This window comes from Balaenoptera borealis, assembly GCF_965194805.1.
Source record: "Balaenoptera borealis genome assembly, chromosome: 4".
In the NCBI taxonomy this organism is placed as follows: Eukaryota; Metazoa; Chordata; class Mammalia; order Artiodactyla; family Balaenopteridae; genus Balaenoptera; species Balaenoptera borealis.
In genome coordinates, this window is record NC_138861.1 from 107,820,930 (window position 1) to 107,844,916 (window position 23,987).

Sequence of the window (23,987 nt, forward strand, 5' to 3'; positions counted from 1 at the left end):
GCATTATTATGAACTTTCATCAAATCTTTAACCGTGGTCATTTTTAAGTCTTTTGTCATTTACAGACAGTTCTGGGTGTACTCTGATGCTTTTGCAAAAATGTTCCTATAAAAGGCTTTCACCTTCAAGGAATTCATGGAAAAGACTCCGGCAAGTACAGGTTTCTGGTAACTGACTCTACTGCTGAACTGAATGAATAAGCATTTTCAGAACTCTAATGGAAAACTGATGAATTCATAAAAGTGCTAACAAAAGATCAAGATGAAAAAAAAATTAATTACATGGGACTGAGTGAACTGATGAAGATGATTATAATTTTTGTGACTTTCTGTTTGAATAAAAAAAAAATCCCACAAGGACTCAGAGGTAAAAAATATAAAATCAGTTTTCACTGCAAAGTAAAGGAGCTGTTACAGTGGAGGATTACTGGACTGAATGTCAATATTATGACATAGTATGAGTGTGTTTCGTGTTTGGTAATTGCAATCATTGTTGCTTTTGTTGTGTTCATCCATTTACAATGCTTGGTGTCAGTTTATTTATCTCTTGTAAAAATAAAATACAGTGTGTGTGTGTGAAAAAAAAGAAGAACTGACTATATTAGAAATTAATGAAATAACGTCTACAAAAGAATACTTTGGCATATTGAAAATTAATTAAATACTATGTGTATATATGTTTGTGTGTATTTGCACATATATGCTATATCTGTGTGTATATACATATATGGTGTATATATACATATATGTGTGTGTTGTACATATATATGTTTATATATATAGTCTCTTGGTATGGAATGGAAGCTAATTTTCTGCTATTCAGGAAAAATATTGCTTTAAGCTAAAAAAAAAAAATAAAGCAGTGGCCATTATACTTATGTGTAGAGTCAAAATTTTAAAATAAATGAATGCACATGACTTGACCATGAGACAAAGTTTTCTATGTATGAAAGAATATCATCTCTTTGAGTCTGGGTCTGGGTCACTCTGTCTAGTTATGTGTGTTTGAGAGCATGGGACCTAAAGACTGAGGTGGTCCATCCTGCAGGGAGCTGAGTGAGACACACACATGTGCTGGGGTTGAGGCTTGGCAACTTGCCAGTTTGAGGAATGTCATGAGTTAGTCTCTCTGAATCTTGTCTCCATCTACAGAGGCCATAACTTTACTGATGCATCTCTTGAATATTATAACATTGATGTACAGTTACCTCGCTCCCTTGGATCCTGTGTTTCAGATGGATGACCTTCTTTTAAAATTTTAACTATAACAGAAGGATATCCTTTTTAGCAGGAAGTAGAGTGATAAAGAGCTCAACAAATTGGTTAGAAATCACTTTCCAGAAAGAGAATACAGGTTCTGCATTAGGTCTCCAGGGGTTTTCCAAAGAGATAGAGCATTAATTTGGATTGAGAGTTGTTTGTTTTGGCTGTTGAGAAGTCTTATTGTGGTGTTTGTTAGTTTTTAGCATCCCTTCCATGTTGTAAGTGGTTGAGTTTGCTCACATTGGTTATCTCTGAGTCAAAGGACTGTTATTAATTTATTACTGAAATATTTCTTTAGTGTCTGCTATGTTCCTGGCCTTTCTCAGAGCTGAGGGGACAGCGAGCAGAAAAAAACAAGATTCTTACCTTCATGGAGCAATAGATAATAAACACATAGACAAACAAATAAATAAGGAAATGGGTGATGGAAGGGTTGTGTGCAGAGGCTGCCTCTTGTTAGATCCCCATTGCTGGTGATGTTCATTTAGATCAATTTTGGTGTCAGTTGTCTGGACAGTGTGGACAACACCTGGACTTTGGGGTCACAGCCACCTGGGTCCAAATCACAGGCCTGGTGCCCATCAGCGTTCTTAGCTGTGTGACCTCGGGAGAGTTACATAACCACTCTGAACCTGTTTTTCTCATTTCTGCTTTGGGGACAAGGGTACTCCCTCTCAGGGCTGTTGTGACGATGAAATGCATTAAGGTAAGTGAAGTACGTGGGTCATATTCAGTGCTCAAAAACTGAGATACCTGCTCTTTTTTATTGGACTATAGTTGTTTTACAATATTGTGTTAGTTTCTGCTGTACACCAAAGTGAATTAGTTATACATATTCATATATCCACTCTTATAGGTCATTACAGAGTATTGAGTAGAGTTTCCTACGCTATACAGTAGGTTCTTATTAGTTATCTATTGTATATATAGTAGTGTGATACCTGCTCTTTTTACGCTATCTCCATCTCCTATTGCTGGTTCTGTTGGGATTGCTGGAATCCTAAATCGAACAGCTTTTCCCTGTTGTATCATCTCCAGAAAAGTAGCTCTGCAGGACACTTGTGACTTTTCCAGTTGTCGTGTGGCTTTCTTTACTGGTCATAATCTGAATAATGGCCACCCGAGGATGTTCATGTCCTAACCTGTGAATATAGCAAAGGGGCTTTGCAGACATGATTAAGTTGAGGGTCTTGAGAGAGGGAGGAATATCTTGGATTAACTATGTAGGCCACTGATGTCATCGCAAGGGTCCTTATAAGAGGGAGGCAGGAGGGTCAGAGTTACAGAGAGAAGGTGATGTGAGGATGGAGGCAGAGGGAAACAAAATCAGAGGGAGAAGATGCTATAATGGCTTTGAAGGTGGAGGAGGGGACCAGGAGAGGAGAAGTGTAGGCGACCTCGAGAAGACAGAAAAGGCAAGGAAACAGCTTCTCCTCTAGAGCCTCCAAAAGGAACACAGCCCTGTGAACCCATTTCAGACTTCTGGCCTCCAGAACTGTAGGTTAATAACCGTGTTGTTTTAGGCCACTAAGTTTGTGATAATTTGTTATAGCAGCAACAGAAAACGAACACAGGTGACAACGGGAGACCCTGCCTGAGTTCCAGGCAACAGGCAGAGTACGGGTCTCTGGGGCTGGGCTTCTTAACATGATTTCTGAAGCTCGAAATCATGGTTTGAAGCCCAACTCTACCACCTGCTAACTGTGTGATTTTGAGAGTATGACAGTCTCTCTGTACCTCGGCGTGCCTTCTATAAAATAAGATGAAAGCATACGTTTAGAAAATATATTAGGACATTGTCACGTGGTGAGTGCTCAATGAACAAAAATTATTAACATAAATGAGTTCTTACTGAAATGAATGGCTGTCTCCCTGGAATAGCGAGGATGAATGAGCTGTTGCCAAGGTGCTGGTTGAAACTCACCAGTTGTTTGAATGTTACCAAAGATGATTTTAGTTAGTATACATGTCCATTTTCTTACAGAGTCTCTTTCAGCTGGGGCCAATGGTAGTGTCTTTCCCTTCCTGTTCACATATGGAAAGGGGATGCAAATTGGATGACAGATGCTTCTCAAAACTCTGTTTTGTCTTGGTTATAATTCAAAATTCATGTTGAAGCTCTAACAGCCAAATAAAATGTTGCCCTTTGAACTTTTTGCAATTCCATTTGTCTCTGGTAGATCACAGGCTGCTTTGTTTCTGCTCTGCACAGAGTTATTCCCTGATAATTCTGAAAATCAGGGAGAAAGCACGTTCACATGAAATGGTTGTGATTTTTCTAAGTTTATCTAGTTAAGGTCATACTGTTCTCTAATGTGGTTTTATATTTGAAAAACAGAAGACACCATTTGTGTGAATTTAACCTAAGGAAATAGTTCTTAATTCAATAAAAATATCTACATATAAAGATGTTCATTGCAGCATTAAAAACAACCAAAAAATCAGAATAAACTATAATGTTACAAAATAGGAGAATTGTTAAATATATTGTGGGATAGTCACCCAGTGGAATATTATGAAGCTAGGTTCAAAGTGTGGTTATAATAGGGAAAGTATTTGCAATCCACTGTTAAAAGAAAAATCAGGAGATGAAATCTGTTCAGTGTAAATATAATGCTTTTTATGATTATAGCTCACACATTAACAGCTTAGCAGGAAATATACCAAAATACTGTCATCTATTGTGTTAAGGTGGTGGAATTTTGAATTGCTTTTTTTCCCTTCTATTTTCCAAATATTTAGCAATATATTTACATATCTAAGGGAAAAAAATAGTTTAAAAAACAAAGCAATAAGCCAAAGCTTCAAAACAGTACGGAGGATGTCCAAGAAAACTATGAATGCACACTTTTATCTAAACGAAAACACCTAAAGAGTTCTAATTTCTTAGATCAGTGCTGATGGCAAGAAAACAGGGGTGAGAAGTCTTGGTCATTAGCACTTATCAGGGCATGTGGAGACCTTTCTGTCACATACACTTTCTAGCTTAAAGTCAACCAATTTGGTTTCATGAAACAAAGAAGAATTTTTCCTTCCAAAATAATTCAGTTCTGATCATATCAATAATCCCCATTTCAACACAGGGGCTACAGAAAAAAGAAAGAGGAAGAATGGCTATTATTTACTGAGGGCTGGCTATGTACCAGGCTCTGTGTTGAGTGTTTTACATGCACTGTCTTCACTTATCCTCACAGGTCTGTTAGGTGGGTACCATTATATGGGTTTTACAGACGAGGTGCTCAGAAGAGTGAACACTCGTTGGGGCAGAGGCAGGTTCAGACCTGAGCTGTTGGACTCCTAAGCTCATTATTTCAACCAGGAACTTGACCTAACTAGGCTGCCCTGAGACCTTAAGCTAATTCTGTATAATACTCTATTTTTAAGAGATGCAACACTGTCTTGCTAGATCTGTAGTTCCCTGCCGTGGCTGTGCAAGGGGAATTTTTAAGTTTAGTTTAGTTTCAAATAGGCAACACACAATGGTGTTTGAAAAATTCATATAATAGAAGTATATATAGTGAGAATAAGTCTCCTTCCCACATCCATCTCTCATTCTCCAGTTTGTCTTTTCTGAGAAAACCATCGCAAATGGGGAGCACTAAATAAATACAGGTATCAGGGACCCATTCTCACGTTTTAATGACTTAAAACCTAGGTTTGCCCAAGAACCTGAATTTTTTAACAGGCTTCCCTGATAGTTTGGATGCAGGGCCTGGGGCTGAGGATCATTGTTCCAGTGATACAGTGGTGTCTAACCAAAGAAAAAAATAGTAAATAGCAAATTCACACTGCTTATGTCAACAATATTTCACTTGCATACAGCCTTTCAGGAATATAGGTGTTTGATAAAACTAGTTCACCTTTTCTTGGATTTGCAAAATCCAACAATTTTAGAGAGTGATATATTTTATTTGGAAATGTTTCTCAGCAGAGGTAGATTTGAAAATGATCTCAGGATTCCGTGTGTCCTCAGACTCCAGCTGGTGCCTGGGAAGGAGCACTGACTTAGGGGAGACTGGATGTCTCAGTCAGCTCAAGCTGCTGTAATAAAATACCACATACTGGGTGGCTTAAACAATGGCATTTATTTCTCACAGTTCTTAAGGCTAGGAAGTGCAAGATCAAGGTCCCAGGCAATTTGATTCCTGGTGAGAGCCCTCTTCCTGGCTTATAGATGCCATCTTCTTGTTGTGTCCTCACATGATGGAGAGAGGGCACTCTGGTCTCTCTTCCTTTCCTTATAGGGACACTGATCCCACCAAGGGGGGTCCCACCCTCATGACTTTATCTAAATTAATTACCTCCCCAAAACTGCACCTCCAAATACCATCACACTGGGGGCTAGGGCTTCAACATAAGAATTTTGAAGGAACATAAACATTCGGTCCAGAACACTGGGCTCCAGTCCACTCTACCAATGTCCAGCTGAGAGTTCTTGGGCTACTTCGATTGTCAGGCTTTAGTTTCCTCATCTATAAAGTAAGCTGATTGGACCTGCTCAAGGGTTTCCAAAGTGATCTCTAGGGGGATCTGGAGCTCTCTCTGGGGCTGAGATGGAGGAAGGAGGTGGTAATTGGGCAGGTAGATGTCTACCTTAATAGACCAGACGCTTCCTCACCCTCATCATTCCGCAAGAGCATTTATCTATCTACCTATCTATCTATCTATCCATCTATTATCTATCTATCAAATCATCTATCATCTCTCTATCAAATCATCTATCATCTATCTATCTATCTATCTATCAATCATCTATCTATCTACCTATCTATCATCTATCACCGTTTTAGTATTAGTTAAACTCCAGACTGCTCAGATTTCACCAGCTTTCCCACTAATGCTCTTGGTCTTTTCCAGGACCCAATCCAGGATACCACATTGCAGTTAGTGTTTTATTTGATTTTGCCTTTGATTAGATTTTATTCAAACTAATGGTTCCAGAATAACAACACAAAATGCTTGATATCCACTGGATTAACGGCTCACTATGTGTCTTCCACTTATTTGGGCTTAAGGCAGACATGTATGACGATTAACTGATGCAGGGAAATGAGTAAGGTCTTTGGAGTCAGGCAGAGCTGGTCTAGCTTTTACTCTTGGAGGATATCGGACAATTCACTGAGCCTCCCTGAACTTCAGGATTCTCATTTGTAAAATGGGAGAGTAACACCTAATTTGCACATTCTGAAGATAAAGTGAGTTTGGCACAAGATGCAACTGTAAGTGACATTTTGGCTCTGGGGGCTGTTTTCCACGTCCATACGGTGCTACTGACCCTCAGTTTTAGGGCTGCCTAGGCCAGCACCTGGCTATACTATTGGTGCTGTCCTCCTGACACGCTTGTCCCCATGCCACCTGAGCCTTTTAAACATGTACATGTGGGGAGGAGAGAAGATGGCGGAAGAGTAAGACGCGGAGATCACCTTCCTTCCCACAGATACAGTAAACATGTACATGTGCCTGGAATAATATTTAACAGCAGGTTGCTCTCCTGCTCCAAGGAAATGCCCTCTGATATCCAGTGTTTTTTCATACTGTTGAGGTGGGATTTAAAACATGCATCCTGATTCATTTATTTGAAACTAGAAAAACGTTACACAATTAATACATATTAATCATGGAAAAATTAGACTATATGGATAAACAACAACAACAAAAAAGAAAATAGAAATCAGCTGTTAATCAGACCACCCAGAAATAATCCTGTTATCATTTTGGCATCTACATCTGGAAAGATACATATTCTCTCTCTCTCTCTTTTAAATTATACTATTCTATGCATTACTTTTTTGGAGAATCCTATTGTCATTTACTCTATATTTACTCATATTTCCATATAATAAATATAATTCTGTAATGTAATTTAAAAATGATATTATAAGTTTGTATGGAAATTGTCTTAACTAATTCCTTATTGTGGGATGGTTTGGTTGTTTTCAAATTTTGCTTTTGCCAGTAACATTGCAATACGCATCCCTCTAGTGAAATCTTTGTGCACTATTCTCCAATTTGGAAATTTGAAGCTGGCAGCTGTCATACTCGGCCCACACCCTCCTTTCCTCTTGCTTCCCTTTGCAGAGTCCCCTGTGTGGTTTGTTATGTGTATGGTGAAGGGTATGCTCCTTTGAGGGCAGCGAGCACGTGTTATTCATCTTCTCCTCTCTGATACATGGCACCATTATGAGTTCTCCATGTGTTCCTACTGTGTCTGCCTCCCTGAACTTGTGCCCCCATTGCTGGTTCTGCTTGGATATTGATGTCTGGGTTCTTCACTCTGGTCCATCCCCTTACTCATTCAGTAGAGATCAGTTGAGAACCTAAGACGTGCAAAGCAGGAATCCAGACACTGGGGAAACAGGGCAAATAAGACAGAAAATGGTCCTGCCCTCAGGGAGTGGTGCTGTAGAGCGGTAGGCAGACAACAAGCAAGGGGAACAAACGCAGTGTTAACCTCAAATAGCGGGAAGTGCTGGAAAGACCAGAAAGCACTTAGGAGGATGGAAAGTCTTGGGAAGGAGATCAGAGGAGGTTTCCCTGAGGAGGCAATGTTAGAGATCTAAAAGAGGCAAAGGTGTGACCAATGAATCTGGGTGGACGAGCGGTCCCTGTAGAGGAGTAGCGGTCCCTGTAAGGATCCTGCAGCAGGAATAATCCTGCCTGTTCCCAGGAAGGAGATGAGATAGCCGGGAGAGAACAAGGGCCAGGGTGTTGAAGATGAGCTAGGTTATGCTGGGCTACATCATGCTAGGTCATGGAGGCCATGGGGAGGAGTGTAAATTGTATTTGAAGTTCAGTGGGAAGGCCTTGAAGGAAACAGGAGAGGAACATGATCTGGTTTTCATTTTCAAAAGATCACTCTGCTCAAAATTTATCCTAAGCCAAAATTATCCAGATGACAAAGCACTCAGCAGGGAGAATGATAACTCCTCAGCAGATACTGATTTAGAGGAAGGAACAGGGTTTTCTGAGTTTTAGTCTCCTGAGCTTTCCAAATTTCTTTTTGTGGCAGATACTGTTATAAAATCAGTATTTGTTCCCCATCTGCTTTTGCTACTACAATTCCAATTTTGTCAGCTGGCAATATAGGTCCACTGCCTAGCCTCATTTGCCGGTGGCCTTGGGAGGCATGTGACATGATTATAGCCAATAAGGTATATATATATAAAAAAAAAAAATTGAATGGATAATTCTAGAAAGATTTGCTTTCCTGAAAGCACCATACACAATTGGTACCCACCCCCTCCTTCTCCTCTGCCTGTGATGAGCACAGAGGTGATGTTTGAAGCACAGAGTCATCTTGATGACAAGCATGAGGATGAAAGATAACATGTTAAGGATGAAATGGTGGGAAAAGAGAAGCAGGCTGGGTCTCAGGGGCTTTAATGAGCAGCTGAACCCATGCCAGCGACCCCTTGACTTTTTGTTGTGTGAAGAAATAAAAACCCTTACTAGTTTAAGCTGCTGTTACTCAGATATTCTGTTGATTGCCGCCAAAACATTCCTAAGTGACGCATTTATCACTGAGGAAAAGTGAGCGCTGACTTCATTAGTAATTCCCCGGAATAATATGCAAATCATTAAAAGTCTGAACAACCCAATGTGTTTAAATTGAAATGATTACTGAACCCAACTTGGGAAGCCTGAGTTTTGTGGATTAGGGTCCATGATCTCCATGCTAAACCTAAGTCTACTTGATATTACCCAAAGAAAAACAAACCAGAATCAAACTGAAGGAATGGTTGAACTTCAGATAAATATTTGTTCATAACAACTGATATTAGTTCCTAAAAGATGTTTCCAAGGTTAAAAGACAATTTTGAAAAAATATTGTTTGACATTATTTTGCTTTAAAGAAACTCTGTATGTTTCCACTTATATATTTACTTTCTGCCATGAAAGAGGAGGATTTTATTCACTTCCTGCTCCCTACCGCCCCCAACCTCCTGATTTTTGTTAGTTACATTATTATTTTGGGATTGCCTGGAATGATCATGTTTATATTCTGTTCTGCCAACTCATTCCCACTGTTCGTCTGTCTTGGTTCTGTGATTAAATGAGTTCAGTACTTACTGTTGTCCTTTTCTCCACGGCTGGGTGTTTAATTTTGATTCATGCCTTGTACGCTGGATTTCATCATCAGATATTTCTCAGGAAGCGCTTTGTTACTATAGCCCTGGAATTCCTGCATGTTTAAGAATGTTTCTTAACATTCTTGCATGTTAATGCATGTTTCTTTTATAGACAGCAGAATTTGACTGAGTAGAAAACTCTTTGGGTCACCACCCTTTTCCCCTTAGAACGTGATAGATGTTGTTCTGTTTACTCGTGTTGAGTGTTGTTTTGGAATGAGAAAAATCTTGTGATTCTTGTTCTTTGTATGAGGCAGACGGAACATTTCCCCTTGAATTTCAGTATCTTCACAGTGCATTCGCCGATGTTGCCAGTTCTGCTTTTTTTCCCCTAGGATACGGTGTGTCCTTTAAATCTAGAGATACCTAGCTTTCTTTACTTCAAGAGCCTTTTAAGTTTTTTCCTGTCCCCTCCTTTTTTCTGTTCAGAATACCAGTTTGTGTTCCTCAGTTCGTATTGTCTTGTCTGTCATCATTTTTATCTCCTTTTTCCTTTCTATTTCGTTTCATGTGATTTCTTACACTTGGCCTGTGCTCTCAACAGTATTTATTTTCTGCTGCTTCTAAGTTGACTTTCATCTCTCTAATTGCTTTATTTTTATCTTCCATTTATTTCCTGAGCTCTGCCGGTTCACTTTTCAACTGGTTTTCTTCTTATTTCTCTTTTGATCACTTCTATTGCTTCTTTGAACTTTCTTTTATGAAAAACTATGCTGTCAGTTCGTTTAAGACTGAAGAGAACTAATTTCTTTGTTCTCTGGAATAGATCATTCATGTCGTGTGTATTTTTAATCTGCCTTCTGTATTTGTTTTTTTCTTCCTCTTGCAATACCCATGCTGGGGCCCTTGCCGCCTGGTTTCTTTCTCAGTATTACTCAAATATGAGTAGGTGCATCCAGCTGTTTGACTAACAGTAGTGCAGAGGGGGGTGGGAGCATTTTTAGCTGGGCTCCAAATTTGGTTGTGGTCTCTGCCCTCCCACCCAACAAGCCTTGATGAATTGTTTCCTTCAGGCTTTTGTCTCCAGAGGGTCAGTGTAGCTCATAATGAAACATTTAAAGCTATGACTCCAGGGTTCTCTCTCCCAAGCCCTACTCACCCCTTTTCACGTCCAGGCTCTCCCAATCAGAGACTCTTTGTAAACAACAAACATGGCGAGTCTTCTTGTTTCCTCTTCATATATTTGCCACTCCCTTCCCCCTGTCTATCTGCAATGTGGAAACAGAGTTTTACAGGGATGTTCTGACTTCTCCTGTGTGAGGTCCACAGCACTGGAGCCCACCAGTATCTCCCTTTCTATCCCCTTCTGTAACACCTCCTTCCTCCATCCTCAAAGCTAAGCATGGCCAGATGGATTGCTTGGCCAGCAAAATGTGAGTGGAAGTGACATGAATCACCTACATGCTTTCATTCCCTTCCACAGTGAGCTATGAAGCCTCAAGTTATGATGGTGGTACAGGAAGATGGTGGAGTTGGCCACGTCCCTGAGTGCCTACTCTGTTGCCCCATGTTGAGCATGTAGCTATAGCAATATTGTAGCAACAACAAAGTGTAGCAATAATAACAACAGCAATAAACAACATAAAAACTTTGCTGTCTTAAGCCACTGAGATTTGGGATTTGTTTGTTACTCCTGCATAAACTAGCCTCTTTGACTAAAACAGGGAAAGAAAAGCCAACAATTTCTGTATCAAATGGTAGGAAGTGCAGACACAGAGGAGGTTGGAAGGGCTGGTTGGAAGGTGCGCATCAGAGCAGAGCATTCATCAGCCGTCCTGGACGCTGACCAGCTTCATGGTTTCCCTGAGTGTTGGAGGGGAAATTTCATAGAGTCTCCAAAGGAAGGTCTCTTGTTGCAGAGGGTTTCAGATTTCTTGTGTTCACCAGGAAACAAAACAATAGAACTTTTCTGTTTCTCTCTGCTTCCTTTCATATATCTTCTTGTGCACCAAATTTAGTGCCATTGACAGCTTTATTTACTACCTCTGAACAAACTTGGCTGATTTCTGATGGGTTATACTGATCATCTAACCCTGTAAGGTGATCATGGGAGCTCATGGGAACAGCTGTCTTCAGGTCTTCCTGCAATTTATGGTCTGTAAATGCTTTCTTCTATTTTGTTTAAAAAAATAAGGTATTTCTCCTCTCCACAATTAAAAAATGCGTGTGCAATCCTAGACATTCTTTAAGAATAAAGCATTACATCTTTGATGTACTATTGAGCCTAGAGACAGTGATCTTAGCTCCAGTCTTGTTTCCCTAAAATCCAGCATGCATGTTAGACCACAATAATATCTCTTCCCTGGAACCAGGCAATCTAGGCTTAAACCCCTGTCTTGCCATTCTTTAATGGCACAGCCCTGGAAAAATTGCATAAACTTTCTGGGCTTATTTTTCTCATCTGTAAAAATGTGATAATAAAAATGGACTTTTTCATCCCTTAGGAATATTGAGAACAGCAAATGCGCTGATATCTGGGAAAGCCCCTGGAGCAGTGCCTCACCCCAAGTGGACACTCAGGACAGATTTCTTGAAAGCATCTTATAAATTTTGCAAATGGCATATCCATTCATTCATTCATGTACTCAACACCTATAGAGTTATTTATAGTAACATAAAGAAGTGATAGTCAAATTAAGGTACCAATTAAAGTCAAGTGTTGTACATATCCTGAGATTCCAACAGCTAAATTTGTGTGCTTACTCTGTGCTCAAGCACCAGGCCAAGGCTTTACATAGGCCGTCTCATTCAATCCATACAACTCTCCATGTAGTACTATCATTATCCCCATTCTAGACAGAAGGTAACTGAGGCTTAGGAATGTGAAGGAATTGGTGCAGCTCACAAAGCAGCAGAGTTGGGATGGGCGGTGCAGGCAGTGTGACTCAGAGTGTGTATGCTTATCTAGAGCGCTTGCAGAGATACCATAGATGCTGGAAGCCAACTGCTGCCTCAGGATGGATGGTCACGAAAGGTCGTCTGGAGAAATGGCTGCGTGAGCTCAGCCCTGAACTTTGAGTAGGCGGTGCCCATTCAGAGGAGACCTGAGCATGGGCAAAGATGGTCACAGAACAGAAATGTTGAAAGCATGGAGTTTTTGAAGGTCAATGTTGGAGGAGAAGGCTTGAGTAGTAGGCAGGAATCTGATCAAGACATCAAACAAAGGTGCTCAGACACTGATGAGACCAGTGATAGTTAAACATGAGTCTAATATGACTGGTTTGCCATTAGTGTTTGGTAAATGGATTCTAGCCAGGGTTATTAGAACTCTTGGTAACTCCAAGTGTTTTAAAATTCCCAGCTGGGTGTGGAAGAATAAAATTGCTATTGTTTCTAGGGTCTATAGGCTCCTTTTTACCTAGGGTCATATCTCATCATGTTTGCATTTCTGGAACCAAATATAGCATCTGACCCGTGACTAGCACTCGAGAAATTGTTGGCTGAGTGAGGGAATAAATGAATGACTAAGTAGATTAAGGATAGTAGCCAAGATGGAGGAAAACAGCCAGACCAGATTGTTGGAATGCTCGAGTGCTGGTCTGGTAGAGGATGGGCTCTGCTGGGGGATGGGAGGTGAGTGGTGGGACTCTATCCCACTGTGTGCTCTGGCAACTTCAAAAGCGGTTTGGATGATCTGGGGATCTTTGGAAAAAGGACTACGTAGTTACGCGCCTCAGGTGGGAGATTTTCATGTGGTTTGTTAAAGCAACTCCCTGGCTGTGGGTGGGGCTTTTTGAGGTGGGCTGTTAGGTGTCCTATGATAATTTAGGATCTAGAGGGAAGCTGATTCCAAAGAATGTTGCTTGTTTTTGTTTCTCAGAAAGCATGTTTCTGAGTGAAGCCTTAAGGACTCTTGGGAGTGTTCACAGCCTGGAGGGGGTTGAGATCGTCTGGCTCTTATGCCTGTGAGCCCCTTGAAGGTAAGGACCATGACTTAGTGCCCTCAAGCCCAGTGTGGCTCAGAGCACGTGTGTTTAACCACTATCTATGGAGCCTCTAGTGATACGCATAGGAACTAGGAGCAGACTACCACCTAAGGGTGGATGGTCACCAAAGGCCTTTTGGAGAAATGGACGCCCAAGATCAGCCCTGAAGTGTGATGAGCGGATGCCCAATCAGATGGAGGAACCCTGAGCACGGGCCTGGTTATAGAGCAGGTATGCCAGGTAACTGCAGACAGTTCAGCGTGGAAACACAAAGTCTACGAGGGCTCTCTGAGGATCAGAAACTCGGGTTGCCCTGCTCCATGGCCCTCGACCGACCTCAGACCCACTTGCTGTGGTGGGAAAGCCCCCTCCACACTGACAACTGCCCCCAGAGTTACCCATGGCCCTCTGCTTCCCTGCCCGAGGGGCCTGATTTGGAGCTTGTTCAGCCAGACTGTGGGCTGCCAGGAGGGCTGGAAATGGGAAGCCCCAGGGGCAAACCACAACCCATGCGGGACACGGATGGTGGATAAATACCCCAGCCTCCCATCTTTGATGAGACCACTCTGAGGTGTGTTCTACCCAGCTCCTCAGGGTCCCCAGGGGGATGGAGACGCAGCTGCTCACAGTGTTAATCTACTCAGTAATATACCATGTTTTTGGTTTTATTATCCCTCTTCTGCCTCACTTTCCTCACTTCCTACTTTATGTCGCCAAATCTTTGTCTTAGGGTCTGCTTTAGGGAAAACCAAGCTGCCAGGCAAGTACTACGATACCCTGTGTTATGTATACAGCTGATGCTCAATAAATATTGCTGGAATGTATGAGATTAGCTTAATCCCCTCACCCCACCCCCAAACCACGATTAACACTGGCAGAAGAGTTAGTGCACAATTCACTGACCTCTGGATGGGGCCTCTCTGGATCAGTCCCTGTCTGCCCCTGGACCTCCCGTTTGGAGACACTGCTCCCCTCCCATCCACAGATGGTCCAGTCTCATCTTCAAACTTGCCCGAGGCTGGCTCAGGCCCACCTCGGTGCAGATCTGGACTTAGGGGGCCCAGGATGCAATTCTAGTGGCCAAGTGTTCACACCTGGCTGCCCTCAGGCTGCAGCCCTCCTGCATGCCTGCTGCCCACCAGGACTGGAGTGACGTCTGCCTTGATGAGATCCTTGTGAAAATCTCAGCTGCGCTAAATTACTTGCTTGGCAGCTCTGCTTGGAATTGTCATGTGGCTGTGCCCTGATAAGGAACCGCTGTTGTTGAAAGCGCTCATCCTTCCCCTTGACTCACCAGAATCAGTCTCCTAAGGGTAGCATCTGCCCAGGTTCAAGCCCAGATTTATGAGGAATCAGGCTTTAAATTTGGAGTTATACCGACTGAGGTTTAAATCCTACCTCCACCATTTACTGGCAGGATGAATTTGGGTAAGATATTAATCCTCCCTGAGCCTTGGTTTGCTCATCTGTAAAATGGTGATAGTAATACCTGTTTCAAGGGGCTAGAGATAATAAATTTAGGGTGCTGCATATTTGCTCAGCACATAGTAGGCCCAATGATTTTCTGCTGTCTCTTCAGTCTCATTTGGATTGTTGGCCCTGCTCGTGGTCCCTTGGTCTTGACCCTGCCTCCCTCTTCTTTCTCCATCTTAACTCCCAACCCATCATGCCTACTGCAGAGAAGGTCTGAATTATGACCCAGGAGCATGGTCTCTTAATTGGGTCATTGTTCTAACTGTGTTTTCTTCAATTCTGAATCTGTCTCTTTGACATTCATTCATCACAGAGCCAATTGTATTCACCATATTTTCTTATTTTCTATATTCTTGATGCTCTAGCATATATGGCCTCACTGCCCTGGGAGAGACTGCCCTTCCCAGGGCTTACCAGTTTGTGGAGACAGCAAAGGGCTGGACTGGAAGTGTTCCTCTCCTATGCAAAGCCAATCCAGAGCCCAGACCCCCAAAGAGCTCTTTTACCCAGGTCTCACACACCAAGCCAACATTCTCCCTGCCCTAAATCATCCCAGTGACAGGTGCCAGGCACCCGGGGACAGTCCCTATGCCCCAAAATTGGCTGAAATTTTTGAAACTAGCCAATCCCCTTCACCCGTTCCTGCCTCATCTTTCCAGTGGAAAATGTAATGAAGGTCCTGGTCTAGCGTTTTCTCTCTCTCCCTCTGCCTCCTGACCAACCAGGTGCTTCCCCAGGTGGCCCTGGGTGTCGTGGTCTCTCCATGTCATCATCAGGCACCTCTATAAATTAAAATCCCATGGGTCCATTTTGAGATAGTCCTACTTTTGGGAAACAGATGGAGTGTTTAAGTTGTTATTAATGATTCTAATTATTAACTGGGTACAAATTTCTTAACCAAGGCCCTTTAGGGTGCTCTGGAAGTGCTAGAGCCAGGTCTCATGGTTTATGCCCAGTGAGACCCTTCACCATCTCACCTGTGATCCCTGAAATGTGAAGAGTGGATTCCAATTCAATTTGGATCAGACACCTATTTTGGGTATTTTTTTGAAAATTATAAAATAAATACCTTTGTTGTGAAAAATTAAAGCAATATAGAAGTATGTAAAGAAAAATGTGAATCCCTTTCCACAAATATCCTCCTTTGAATCCTAGTCCTCAAAGAGTCCCATTAACAGACCTGTGTGCACATCCTTCCACACTTTTTTTTAAACTCTACACAAACATGTACACATATTGAGATATTTTCTTTAAAAAGTGGGATCCATACATATCAGTTTTCTACAACATGCTATTTCACTCCACAGTGTTCAGTGAGTGTCTGTCTCTGCCCATGCGTCTCTTTCTGTGGTCTGAGGGGACTCTAAGTCATCTGGGCATTCCCCTACTGCTCTGCACCAGGCTGTCTAGTTTTGTCAACTCAACGATTTCTTGCAAGTTCTCTATGCTACAAGCTCAGAGAGGTACCTCCGTCGCCCCAAGTCACACAGCATGGGAGTTACCTGGAGTGATGGTTCTCTAACTCATCCAGTCCTCAGAATATCCAAGGGACCCTTTTAAAACCACAGATGCCCAGGCCCCACCCTACATGTTCAGAATCAGGATCTTTAGGGGTAGGGCCTGGGAGTCTGCCTTTTAACAAGCTCCCAGGTGATTCTGGGGAAGGCACGGGTTGGGAACCCACTGGCCTAGAACGTGTGTCAGCTTTCCCCTCCCACCCTCTCGCAGGCACTGTGGGAGAGTCCTGCAGAGTGGCCCTGTGGGAGGAGTGTCCAGTTAGGGAGACAGTGTCTCCAGGCAAACTCACAGTCTATTTCCAGGCTTTTATTGCAATTGTTATGATTACTTCCTTGTTGGAGGTTAGCAAATTCCCAGGCTTTGGCATTCACTTGTTTTCCTGGTTCCTCTCACCTTGACACTTTCACTGAAATCCCTCTTGAAAACACCCTTGATGCTTTTTTTAGAAAATGAGAATTATTGCAGTTTCTTGCTAAGAGATGGAGACAGGAAATATGTTCATAGGGAGAAAAAGCAGACTCACAAGGAATTTCTGGCTTAGACATCTCTCCCACTATACCCTCTAATTCGCTCTCCCTGGGAGCCTCATGGCCTCAACGCCATGCTCCTAGAAAGAAGGTTGCCTCTAAGCACCCTTGGAGAGGCTGAGCAGGGGCCAGATGAACAGGGATGTCCCTCAGGGCTTGTGGATTGTGGAAGGTAGGGCTAGCACCCTTGGGCTGGGCTGCTCTCCTGGACAGATGCCTGTGAAGAAGCTGAACAGGCACTGGGTTTGGGAGAGAAGGTTTGGTTCACATATGGGCTCTGCCCCTCTGTCCTTATCTGTACAGTGGAGCCGACATGAAGTTTGTATCCACGCTGGGGCCATTGCGGTGAGGAGAAAACAAGGTGATGCAAGGTACGTGCCTCTAGATACACATGGGCATGGACCACGATGGGATAAACGTGCAATCTCAGTCTCCTGGCAGAAAATGGAGTCAGGTTTCTCCATGTCTGGAGTGGAGAGTTTAGGGATTTTGATAAAAGAACGCTTAAGTGCAATGTGGTATCTATGGCACATTCCCAGAATTTTCAGTTTTCTTTTTTGGTGCTGGCTAAAACTTTCTCTAACAAAGCCATTCAGATTACTATCACTCAATCCAAGGCTAAAGGAATATTCTAGAATACCTGGTTTACTCCTGCTTAAAGTAAGTCCAGGCAATAACCTGGATATCATAAATGCTTTTTCCCTCCCTCCTTCCCTCCCTGGTCCCATGTCTCCCTCCCTGCCTGCCTGTGTTTATGAGGTCTTATTGAAGTTGAGAGTCGAAGTGTACCAGATCTGGGTTCAAATCTTACCTTATCTACTTAATTCCTTTATGCATCAATTTTTAAATCCAGAAACAAATGGGAATAAGAATACCTACTAACTCAGATGATTTTGAGGACCAATAGCAATAGTTAATATTTATAGAACACTTAGTATACGCCCAGCGCTTTACCTATGTTAACACTTTTAATCCTCAGTTATCTTATGAGATAGGTACTGCTATTATCCCACTTTGCAGATGAGGAGACTGAAAGAGTGAGAGATTAAAAAACTTGCCCAAAGTCACATAGCTATTAAGGAACAAATTTATAGTTCTCACTACTATTATTCCAATTCATTCTCTCAGATGAAAATTCTGGATACAAAGGATCACCTGTATTAACTATATTAATAGAACAGAACAAATCTCTCTTCTCCTGGGGGCAACTTTGTCCGGATAGTGATACTTTTTCCTGCTAGCTTTCTTTTTCCCTGCTTCCCCTTTGCAGCACAAACTCAAACCTCACCCCATGGCTAAAGCTCTCATCATATCTTATTTGCATATGGTTTATTATTTATAAGGAATATTTGCATATATTGCATTTGACTTTTAATAATACTTGTAGTTATGAGACGTAGTAAGTTTTGTTATTAGCCCCGCTTTAGAGATGAAGAAATTGAGCCTCGAGGTTAGAGCAGGATGTCCAATGGGATTCTCAACTCTGTTCTGACTTGCACTGGTTTCTGGATCTTGAATTGTGATGTTCCTATAGAGGGCCCTGCCTTTTATTGTCTACCCAATATCTGTTCCTACTTCTGGAACAACCTCCTGATTTTCTGTTGGGAACCTTTTTCTCTCTCCACCCATGCTCAGCCTCTCCAGGTTATTCCATTGCTCTGGTCACAATGATTCATTCATGGGAGGGCTAGTGACTTACAGGAGTCCAGTGAAACTCAACCCCGGGACTTTTCTGCTGGAATTAAACTGCTCTAGGATGTAGGCCTGGAGCTCTTGGTGACTCTTTCTGCTACTGCCAGAAGAGACCTGACCAACCATGAAGCCGCCTCAGAGAAAAGCAGAACAAAGAGATGCGGAAAGACAGAGTTCAGACTATGTTCTTAGAGTACCTGGATCCAACTGAACCTGAAGCTGGAGATCTATCCCAGACTTTAGTTATATGCATTAATGAATTCCTCCTCTCCCTTTTTTTGCTTTGAAGCATGTTGATTTGGATGTTCTCTCACTTTCAATTGAGAGTGCTAGCTGATAGCCTCCCCAGAGAAACTGCCTCTTGGGGAAGAGGCAGGAACAGTGGCTAATTATTTTTTTTCCTATTTTCATTAGGATGCTGGGTACTGATTAGGTGCACATAAATATTTGTCAGTTCATTAATCATAAGTTTAGTGGAAGATGGGGTAATTGTTGGGAATTTTGAACTATTACTTAAAAATTCTTGCACACTGGACAAATACTTCCTTTCTTGAAATATCCAGGGAAATTTGGAATAACTTTTCTTTGGGGTTCTTTCCAACTTGCTTATTTCCCACTGAGATAAACTATAATTCACATGGATTTGCACTGGAGAAAGTCATATATTATTTATAGTACTGTTAGCTCAAATTCCTTCCTAAGAATTTTTACCACTTAAGCCCAAAGATTTGATTTTTCTGAAGTGCAAGGTGGACCATCTTACTCCTCTCCCTATAATGCTCGGTGGACTCCTCATTGCTCACAGAAGGAGCTCCTACCATGGATCTATAGATTTTAGGGAGTGAATTGATGTCATCATCCTCAGTTTGATGTATCAACTTGGTTAGACTTCAGTCCCTGTTTTTTCACCAAACATTCGTCTATGTTTTGCAGAGAAGGTATTTTATAGATGTGATTAAAATCTGTAACTGGTTGACTTTAAGAAAGGGAGGATTTCCTACATAATCTGGGTGGGCATGATTCAATCAATTAAAAGGTCTTAAACGCAGAGCGGAGGTTTCCCAGATAAAGGAGAGATTCCACATACAGACCTCAGTATCAGCTCGTCCCTGACAATTCTACTCTGCCCTTCCTGGAGGTCTCCCCGGCAGATTTCAGACTCTCTAGACAATCTCCACAACTCCATAATCCAATGTCTCACAGTACATCTCAATATATATTATCTCCTACTGGTTCTGTTTCTCTGGTTGAACATTGACATATACAACTGGTAAACCCCTAACTCCTTGAAGTTGTAGGTGGAATGGATGCATAGGGTTATGTGGAGTGGAAGTAAGACCATAATCTTCATAAGGGCCCTGTCACATCACAAAGACTAAGTCTGTGGGATAAAGGCTGAAGTTTTCAGCACGATGCACAGTTCTCCATAATTTTCCCCTGCTGACCCCGTCAGCCTCCTTTCCTGCCTCCTCAACCTTCTCACGCTTTATAATCCAGGATTACCAATGCTCCTGGGCCTCTCTAGATAGTAAATTAAAATCTATATTGGGAGCAAGGAAGGCACCCCAGAGCTTTCTGGGTGCTCCAGGTAAGGCTTCTCACTCTCCCAGCTCCAAGCCTCTGTGGACCTGTCATTGTTCTCGGAGACCCCAGCTTACTTCTCCTTCCCACTTACAGTCTCACTTACCACCACTCTGCCTTGAGACCCTCGGGGGAGCCTCATCACACCCTTAATGCCAATGCATGTCCTTCAAGCTCCCAGGTCATCACTCATCCTGTGGACTCTCACTCTGATGGCCCGTTTCCCAGCCCAGCACCCACCCTTTCCAGTGGTAGACCAGAAGTCCCTCCCTGGTGTCTCTTGGAACTGAAGTTCCATTCATATCAGCAAAGTCCTCTGTATCCTCGTCTTCCTTTGTGGATATTCTTTCACTTTCTTGTTCTGACTGAAGCCTGGGTCTCCCCTGGGGACATCTCTGTCCCTGCAGCCCACTCAAGTGGTAGCTCTTTCCTACTCTCACTCCTCATTCCACTGGGCCTGGATGTGAAGTTGGTCACCTCTTAGCTCCTCCCTGATGTTACCGGATCATTCATTCTATCCCTCCAGCACTGAATCTCATGTCATTAGTCCATGCCACCCACCAGTCATCTACTAATCTGTACCATGCCCCTCATTTTTGGAGATGTCTGCTCCTGGCTCCTGTCATTCTCTCCAACATCACTGTCATAATTCTCAGTGATTTCAGTATCTGCTTAGAAAACCCATCACATACCCTGGCTTCAGAGTTCCTGTGGTAGTGTAATAGACACAATATATACATTATATAGAAATAGAAATTATGTATGTGGTAAAATATATACATATATAATCATACAATAATATATAGAAATATATAAAGTAAATTATATTTGTAGGAAAACATATTACTATTTTTACTAGATACATTACTAATATGTTACCTTCTCCAGACACTTCCCCTCCAGTTGCTGCCCCATTTCGCTGGTCCCCTTTTTAGGGAACTCCTTGAATAAATGATCTCTACTCATTGTCTACAATTTCATTCCTCCCATTCTCTCTCAAACCTACCCCGTCAGGCTTCTGTCCCACCACTCCACTGAAATCACCTTTGTCAAGGTCATGAACAACCCCACATGTCTAAATCAGTGGTCACTTCTCAGACCTCTTGGTACTTGACCTATGGATCTTCCTTTTTTTCTTCATTCATCCCTGAGAAGCCACTGTCTCTTGGTTTTCCGCTTGCCCCTTTGTTTCTTCATTGCCTCCTTTCCTGGGTCCTGCTTCTCTTCCTAACCTGTAAGTGTTGGAAGCCCAGGCTCAGTCCTCAGACCCCTTCTCTTCTCTATCAACACCTTCTCCCTTGGTGATCCCATCCATTCACATGGCTTGAGATGTCTATTTCCAGCTCAGAGCTTCCTCCTGAACTCTGGACTCACATCCAACCACCAGTAGACATCTTCATGTGTGTGTCTACTAGACACCATGACCCTAACGTGTCCAACATAGGAGCTCCTGTCTCCCTCCCCAACTGCTGCCCCTTCTCTGTCCCAGCTCGCTAATTGGTAAAAAATTCTTTCAGATGCTCAGACCAAATAACTTGGAAACCCCTTGATGCTCTTCTTTCCCACGAATCCTTCTGACTCTCCTTAAATGTTATCTTAGTCATCTTAAATGTTATCTCAAGAATCTCACCATTGCTCAGCATCTCTACTGCTGCCACGTTTGTCCCTTTCAACAGTATCTCCTGCCTGAATTATTGTGACGACGTCCATCTGGTCTTCTTGCTCCTGCCCTTGGAGAAGGCACTCAACAGAGAAATGTTATGCTATGACTCTCTGATTGATCCTTCATAAGAGGCCCATGTGACCCTTCTTAGAGTGAAAATTAAAGGCTTAGAAGGAGCCACAGTCCTGCCTTTCCCCACCATGTTACCTCATAGTCTCCTTCTCTCTTCTTCACTCATTTGGCTCCAATCATACTGTCTCTGTGCTGATCCTGAAGCATATTCCTGCCACAGGATATTTGCATACACTTTTCTTCCAGCCTGGAAAGCTTTTCCCTCAGATGTGTGTCTCTATCTCAATCTCTGTCTCTGTCTATATTATTGTGATATTGTGATATATATAACAAGAAGTATATACTTGGTCTTCCACTAGGTTCTGGCACAGGGCTTCTAAAACTCTTGGAATTTCCTAAGTGATGAGAGCGTTAAAGGTATCTTTTGTCATGTTAAGAAGGTGATTTTTTGGAAAGCTCCTAAGATGGGGGCTGGTTGCCAGTGGAACCAACCACTTGCATTAGAGGGTTGGAATTTCTGTTCCCATGCCCCACCCTCTGCCTCCAGCCCTCATCCCCACCTCAGGGGAGGGGACAGGGGCTAGAGATTGAGTTCAGTCCAATGGCTAATAATTTAATCAATCATACCTTTGTAATGAAGCCTCCATAGAAACCTAAAAGGACAAGGTTCAGAGATCTTTCGAGTTGGGGAACACGTGGCGATTTGGGGAGAATGGTGCCCTCAGAGAGTATGGAAGCTTGGTGCCCTTCCCACGTATCTTGCCCTGTGCAGTTCTTCCATCTGGCCTTTCCTGAGTTGTATCCTTTCATAGTAAACCATAATCTAGTAAGTAAAATATTTCTCTGAGTTCTGTAAGCCTCTCTAGCAAACTAATCAAACCCAAGGAGGTGGTCGTTGGAACCTCTAATCTACAGTTTGTCTGTGAGGAGCATAGGCCCCAACCTGGACTTGCGATTGGCATCTAAAGTGGGGCAGCCTTGAAAGACAACACTTAACATGTAGGATCTGATGTTATCTTTGGGTAGAGTCAGAGTTGAGTTGAATTGTAGAATGCCCAGCTGGCACAGGAGCAGAATCATAGTTGGTGTCACAGAGAATTTCTTATTGTGGGGAAAAATCTTCACACATGGCAATTGGAGTTAGAATTGTAATCATCTATACCTATATCTATATCACCTGCCTATACTACACCTACACGTACATCTACATAATCTACATCTAAACCTCTATCTCTCTCTACCTTTATCATCTCTTTTTGATCTAAATCAAATAGTCTTCCAGTTATTTCTCCAGAAAAAAAAAAAGGTTTATTCGGAATCATCAGAGAATTGCAATTTGTCATCTACAAAACCACGATGAGCTGCGTGCAAGTCCCCACATGGCAGGGGGAGGAGAACGCTTTTATAAAGGGGACAAGGAAGTTGAGAGGGCTCTGGTAAACAAAGAGTTCATGGCTTCTTATTGGTGAGTCCTTGCCAGGAAGGAACAGGAGTCTTTGATCACAGGGCATGAGAACTCCCCCTTCTGACCTAATTTTATTTAATTGAGGTTTCTGTTTATTAATTTTTTACATTCGTTCGTCTCTATCATCCATACCTACCTCTATCTACACTCACACCAATACCTACACCTACACTGACATCTACATCTATATCTGTACCTGGATCATCATTTTGCCCTATCACTTTTTTTTAGGTTTGCATTCAAATTTCACTTGGCCAATGAGGCCTCTCCTGACCACTCTTCTTAAAATTGCAAACCTAACCATTCTGCACCCTTTTAAACTTTATTTTCTCCATTACATGTATCATTATCTAACATACTATTGTGAACAAAAAATGTTTCCTGTCACTTCAGTAGAGAAAGAAGGTTGACTGCCATTCCAGTAAACAAAGGACACTGCTGCCATCAAGCCCTCAGCCACTGCAGCCCCCCAGGCAGTGCACCCTGTGGGGATTCAGGATGAAGAAAAACAGAACACTGGCTCTAGATAAGATGCGTATCTAAGGAATGACTTCAAAGAGGCCAGACTCTCGCACCTTCCCATACATTAAAAAACATGTAAATCATGAACTTGAGATGTCTGTTTTTTCTGTGATTAGCAGTACTCTTTTAATGTTTGATTACATTTTTTTTTTTCAGC

General features: G+C 42.4%; 1 protein-coding gene across 6 annotated transcripts in view; it reads right to left on the reverse strand.

Annotated features, from left to right (window-relative positions):
• Nucleotides 1-23,987, reverse strand: part of C1QTNF7 (C1q and TNF related 7) — a 147,989-nt gene that overhangs the window by 43,754 nt on the left and 80,248 nt on the right. Inside the window, exon 1 of one of the 6 annotated variants that reach the window (XM_082389536.1) lies at nt 9,333-16,018. The exons of the other annotated variants lie outside the window; for them this stretch is intronic. The gene's annotated coding sequence lies outside the window, so the exon portion shown is untranslated. Of the gene's footprint in view, nt 1-9,332; nt 16,019-23,987 lie in introns of those variants that run through there. 6 annotated transcript variants of the gene reach the window in all.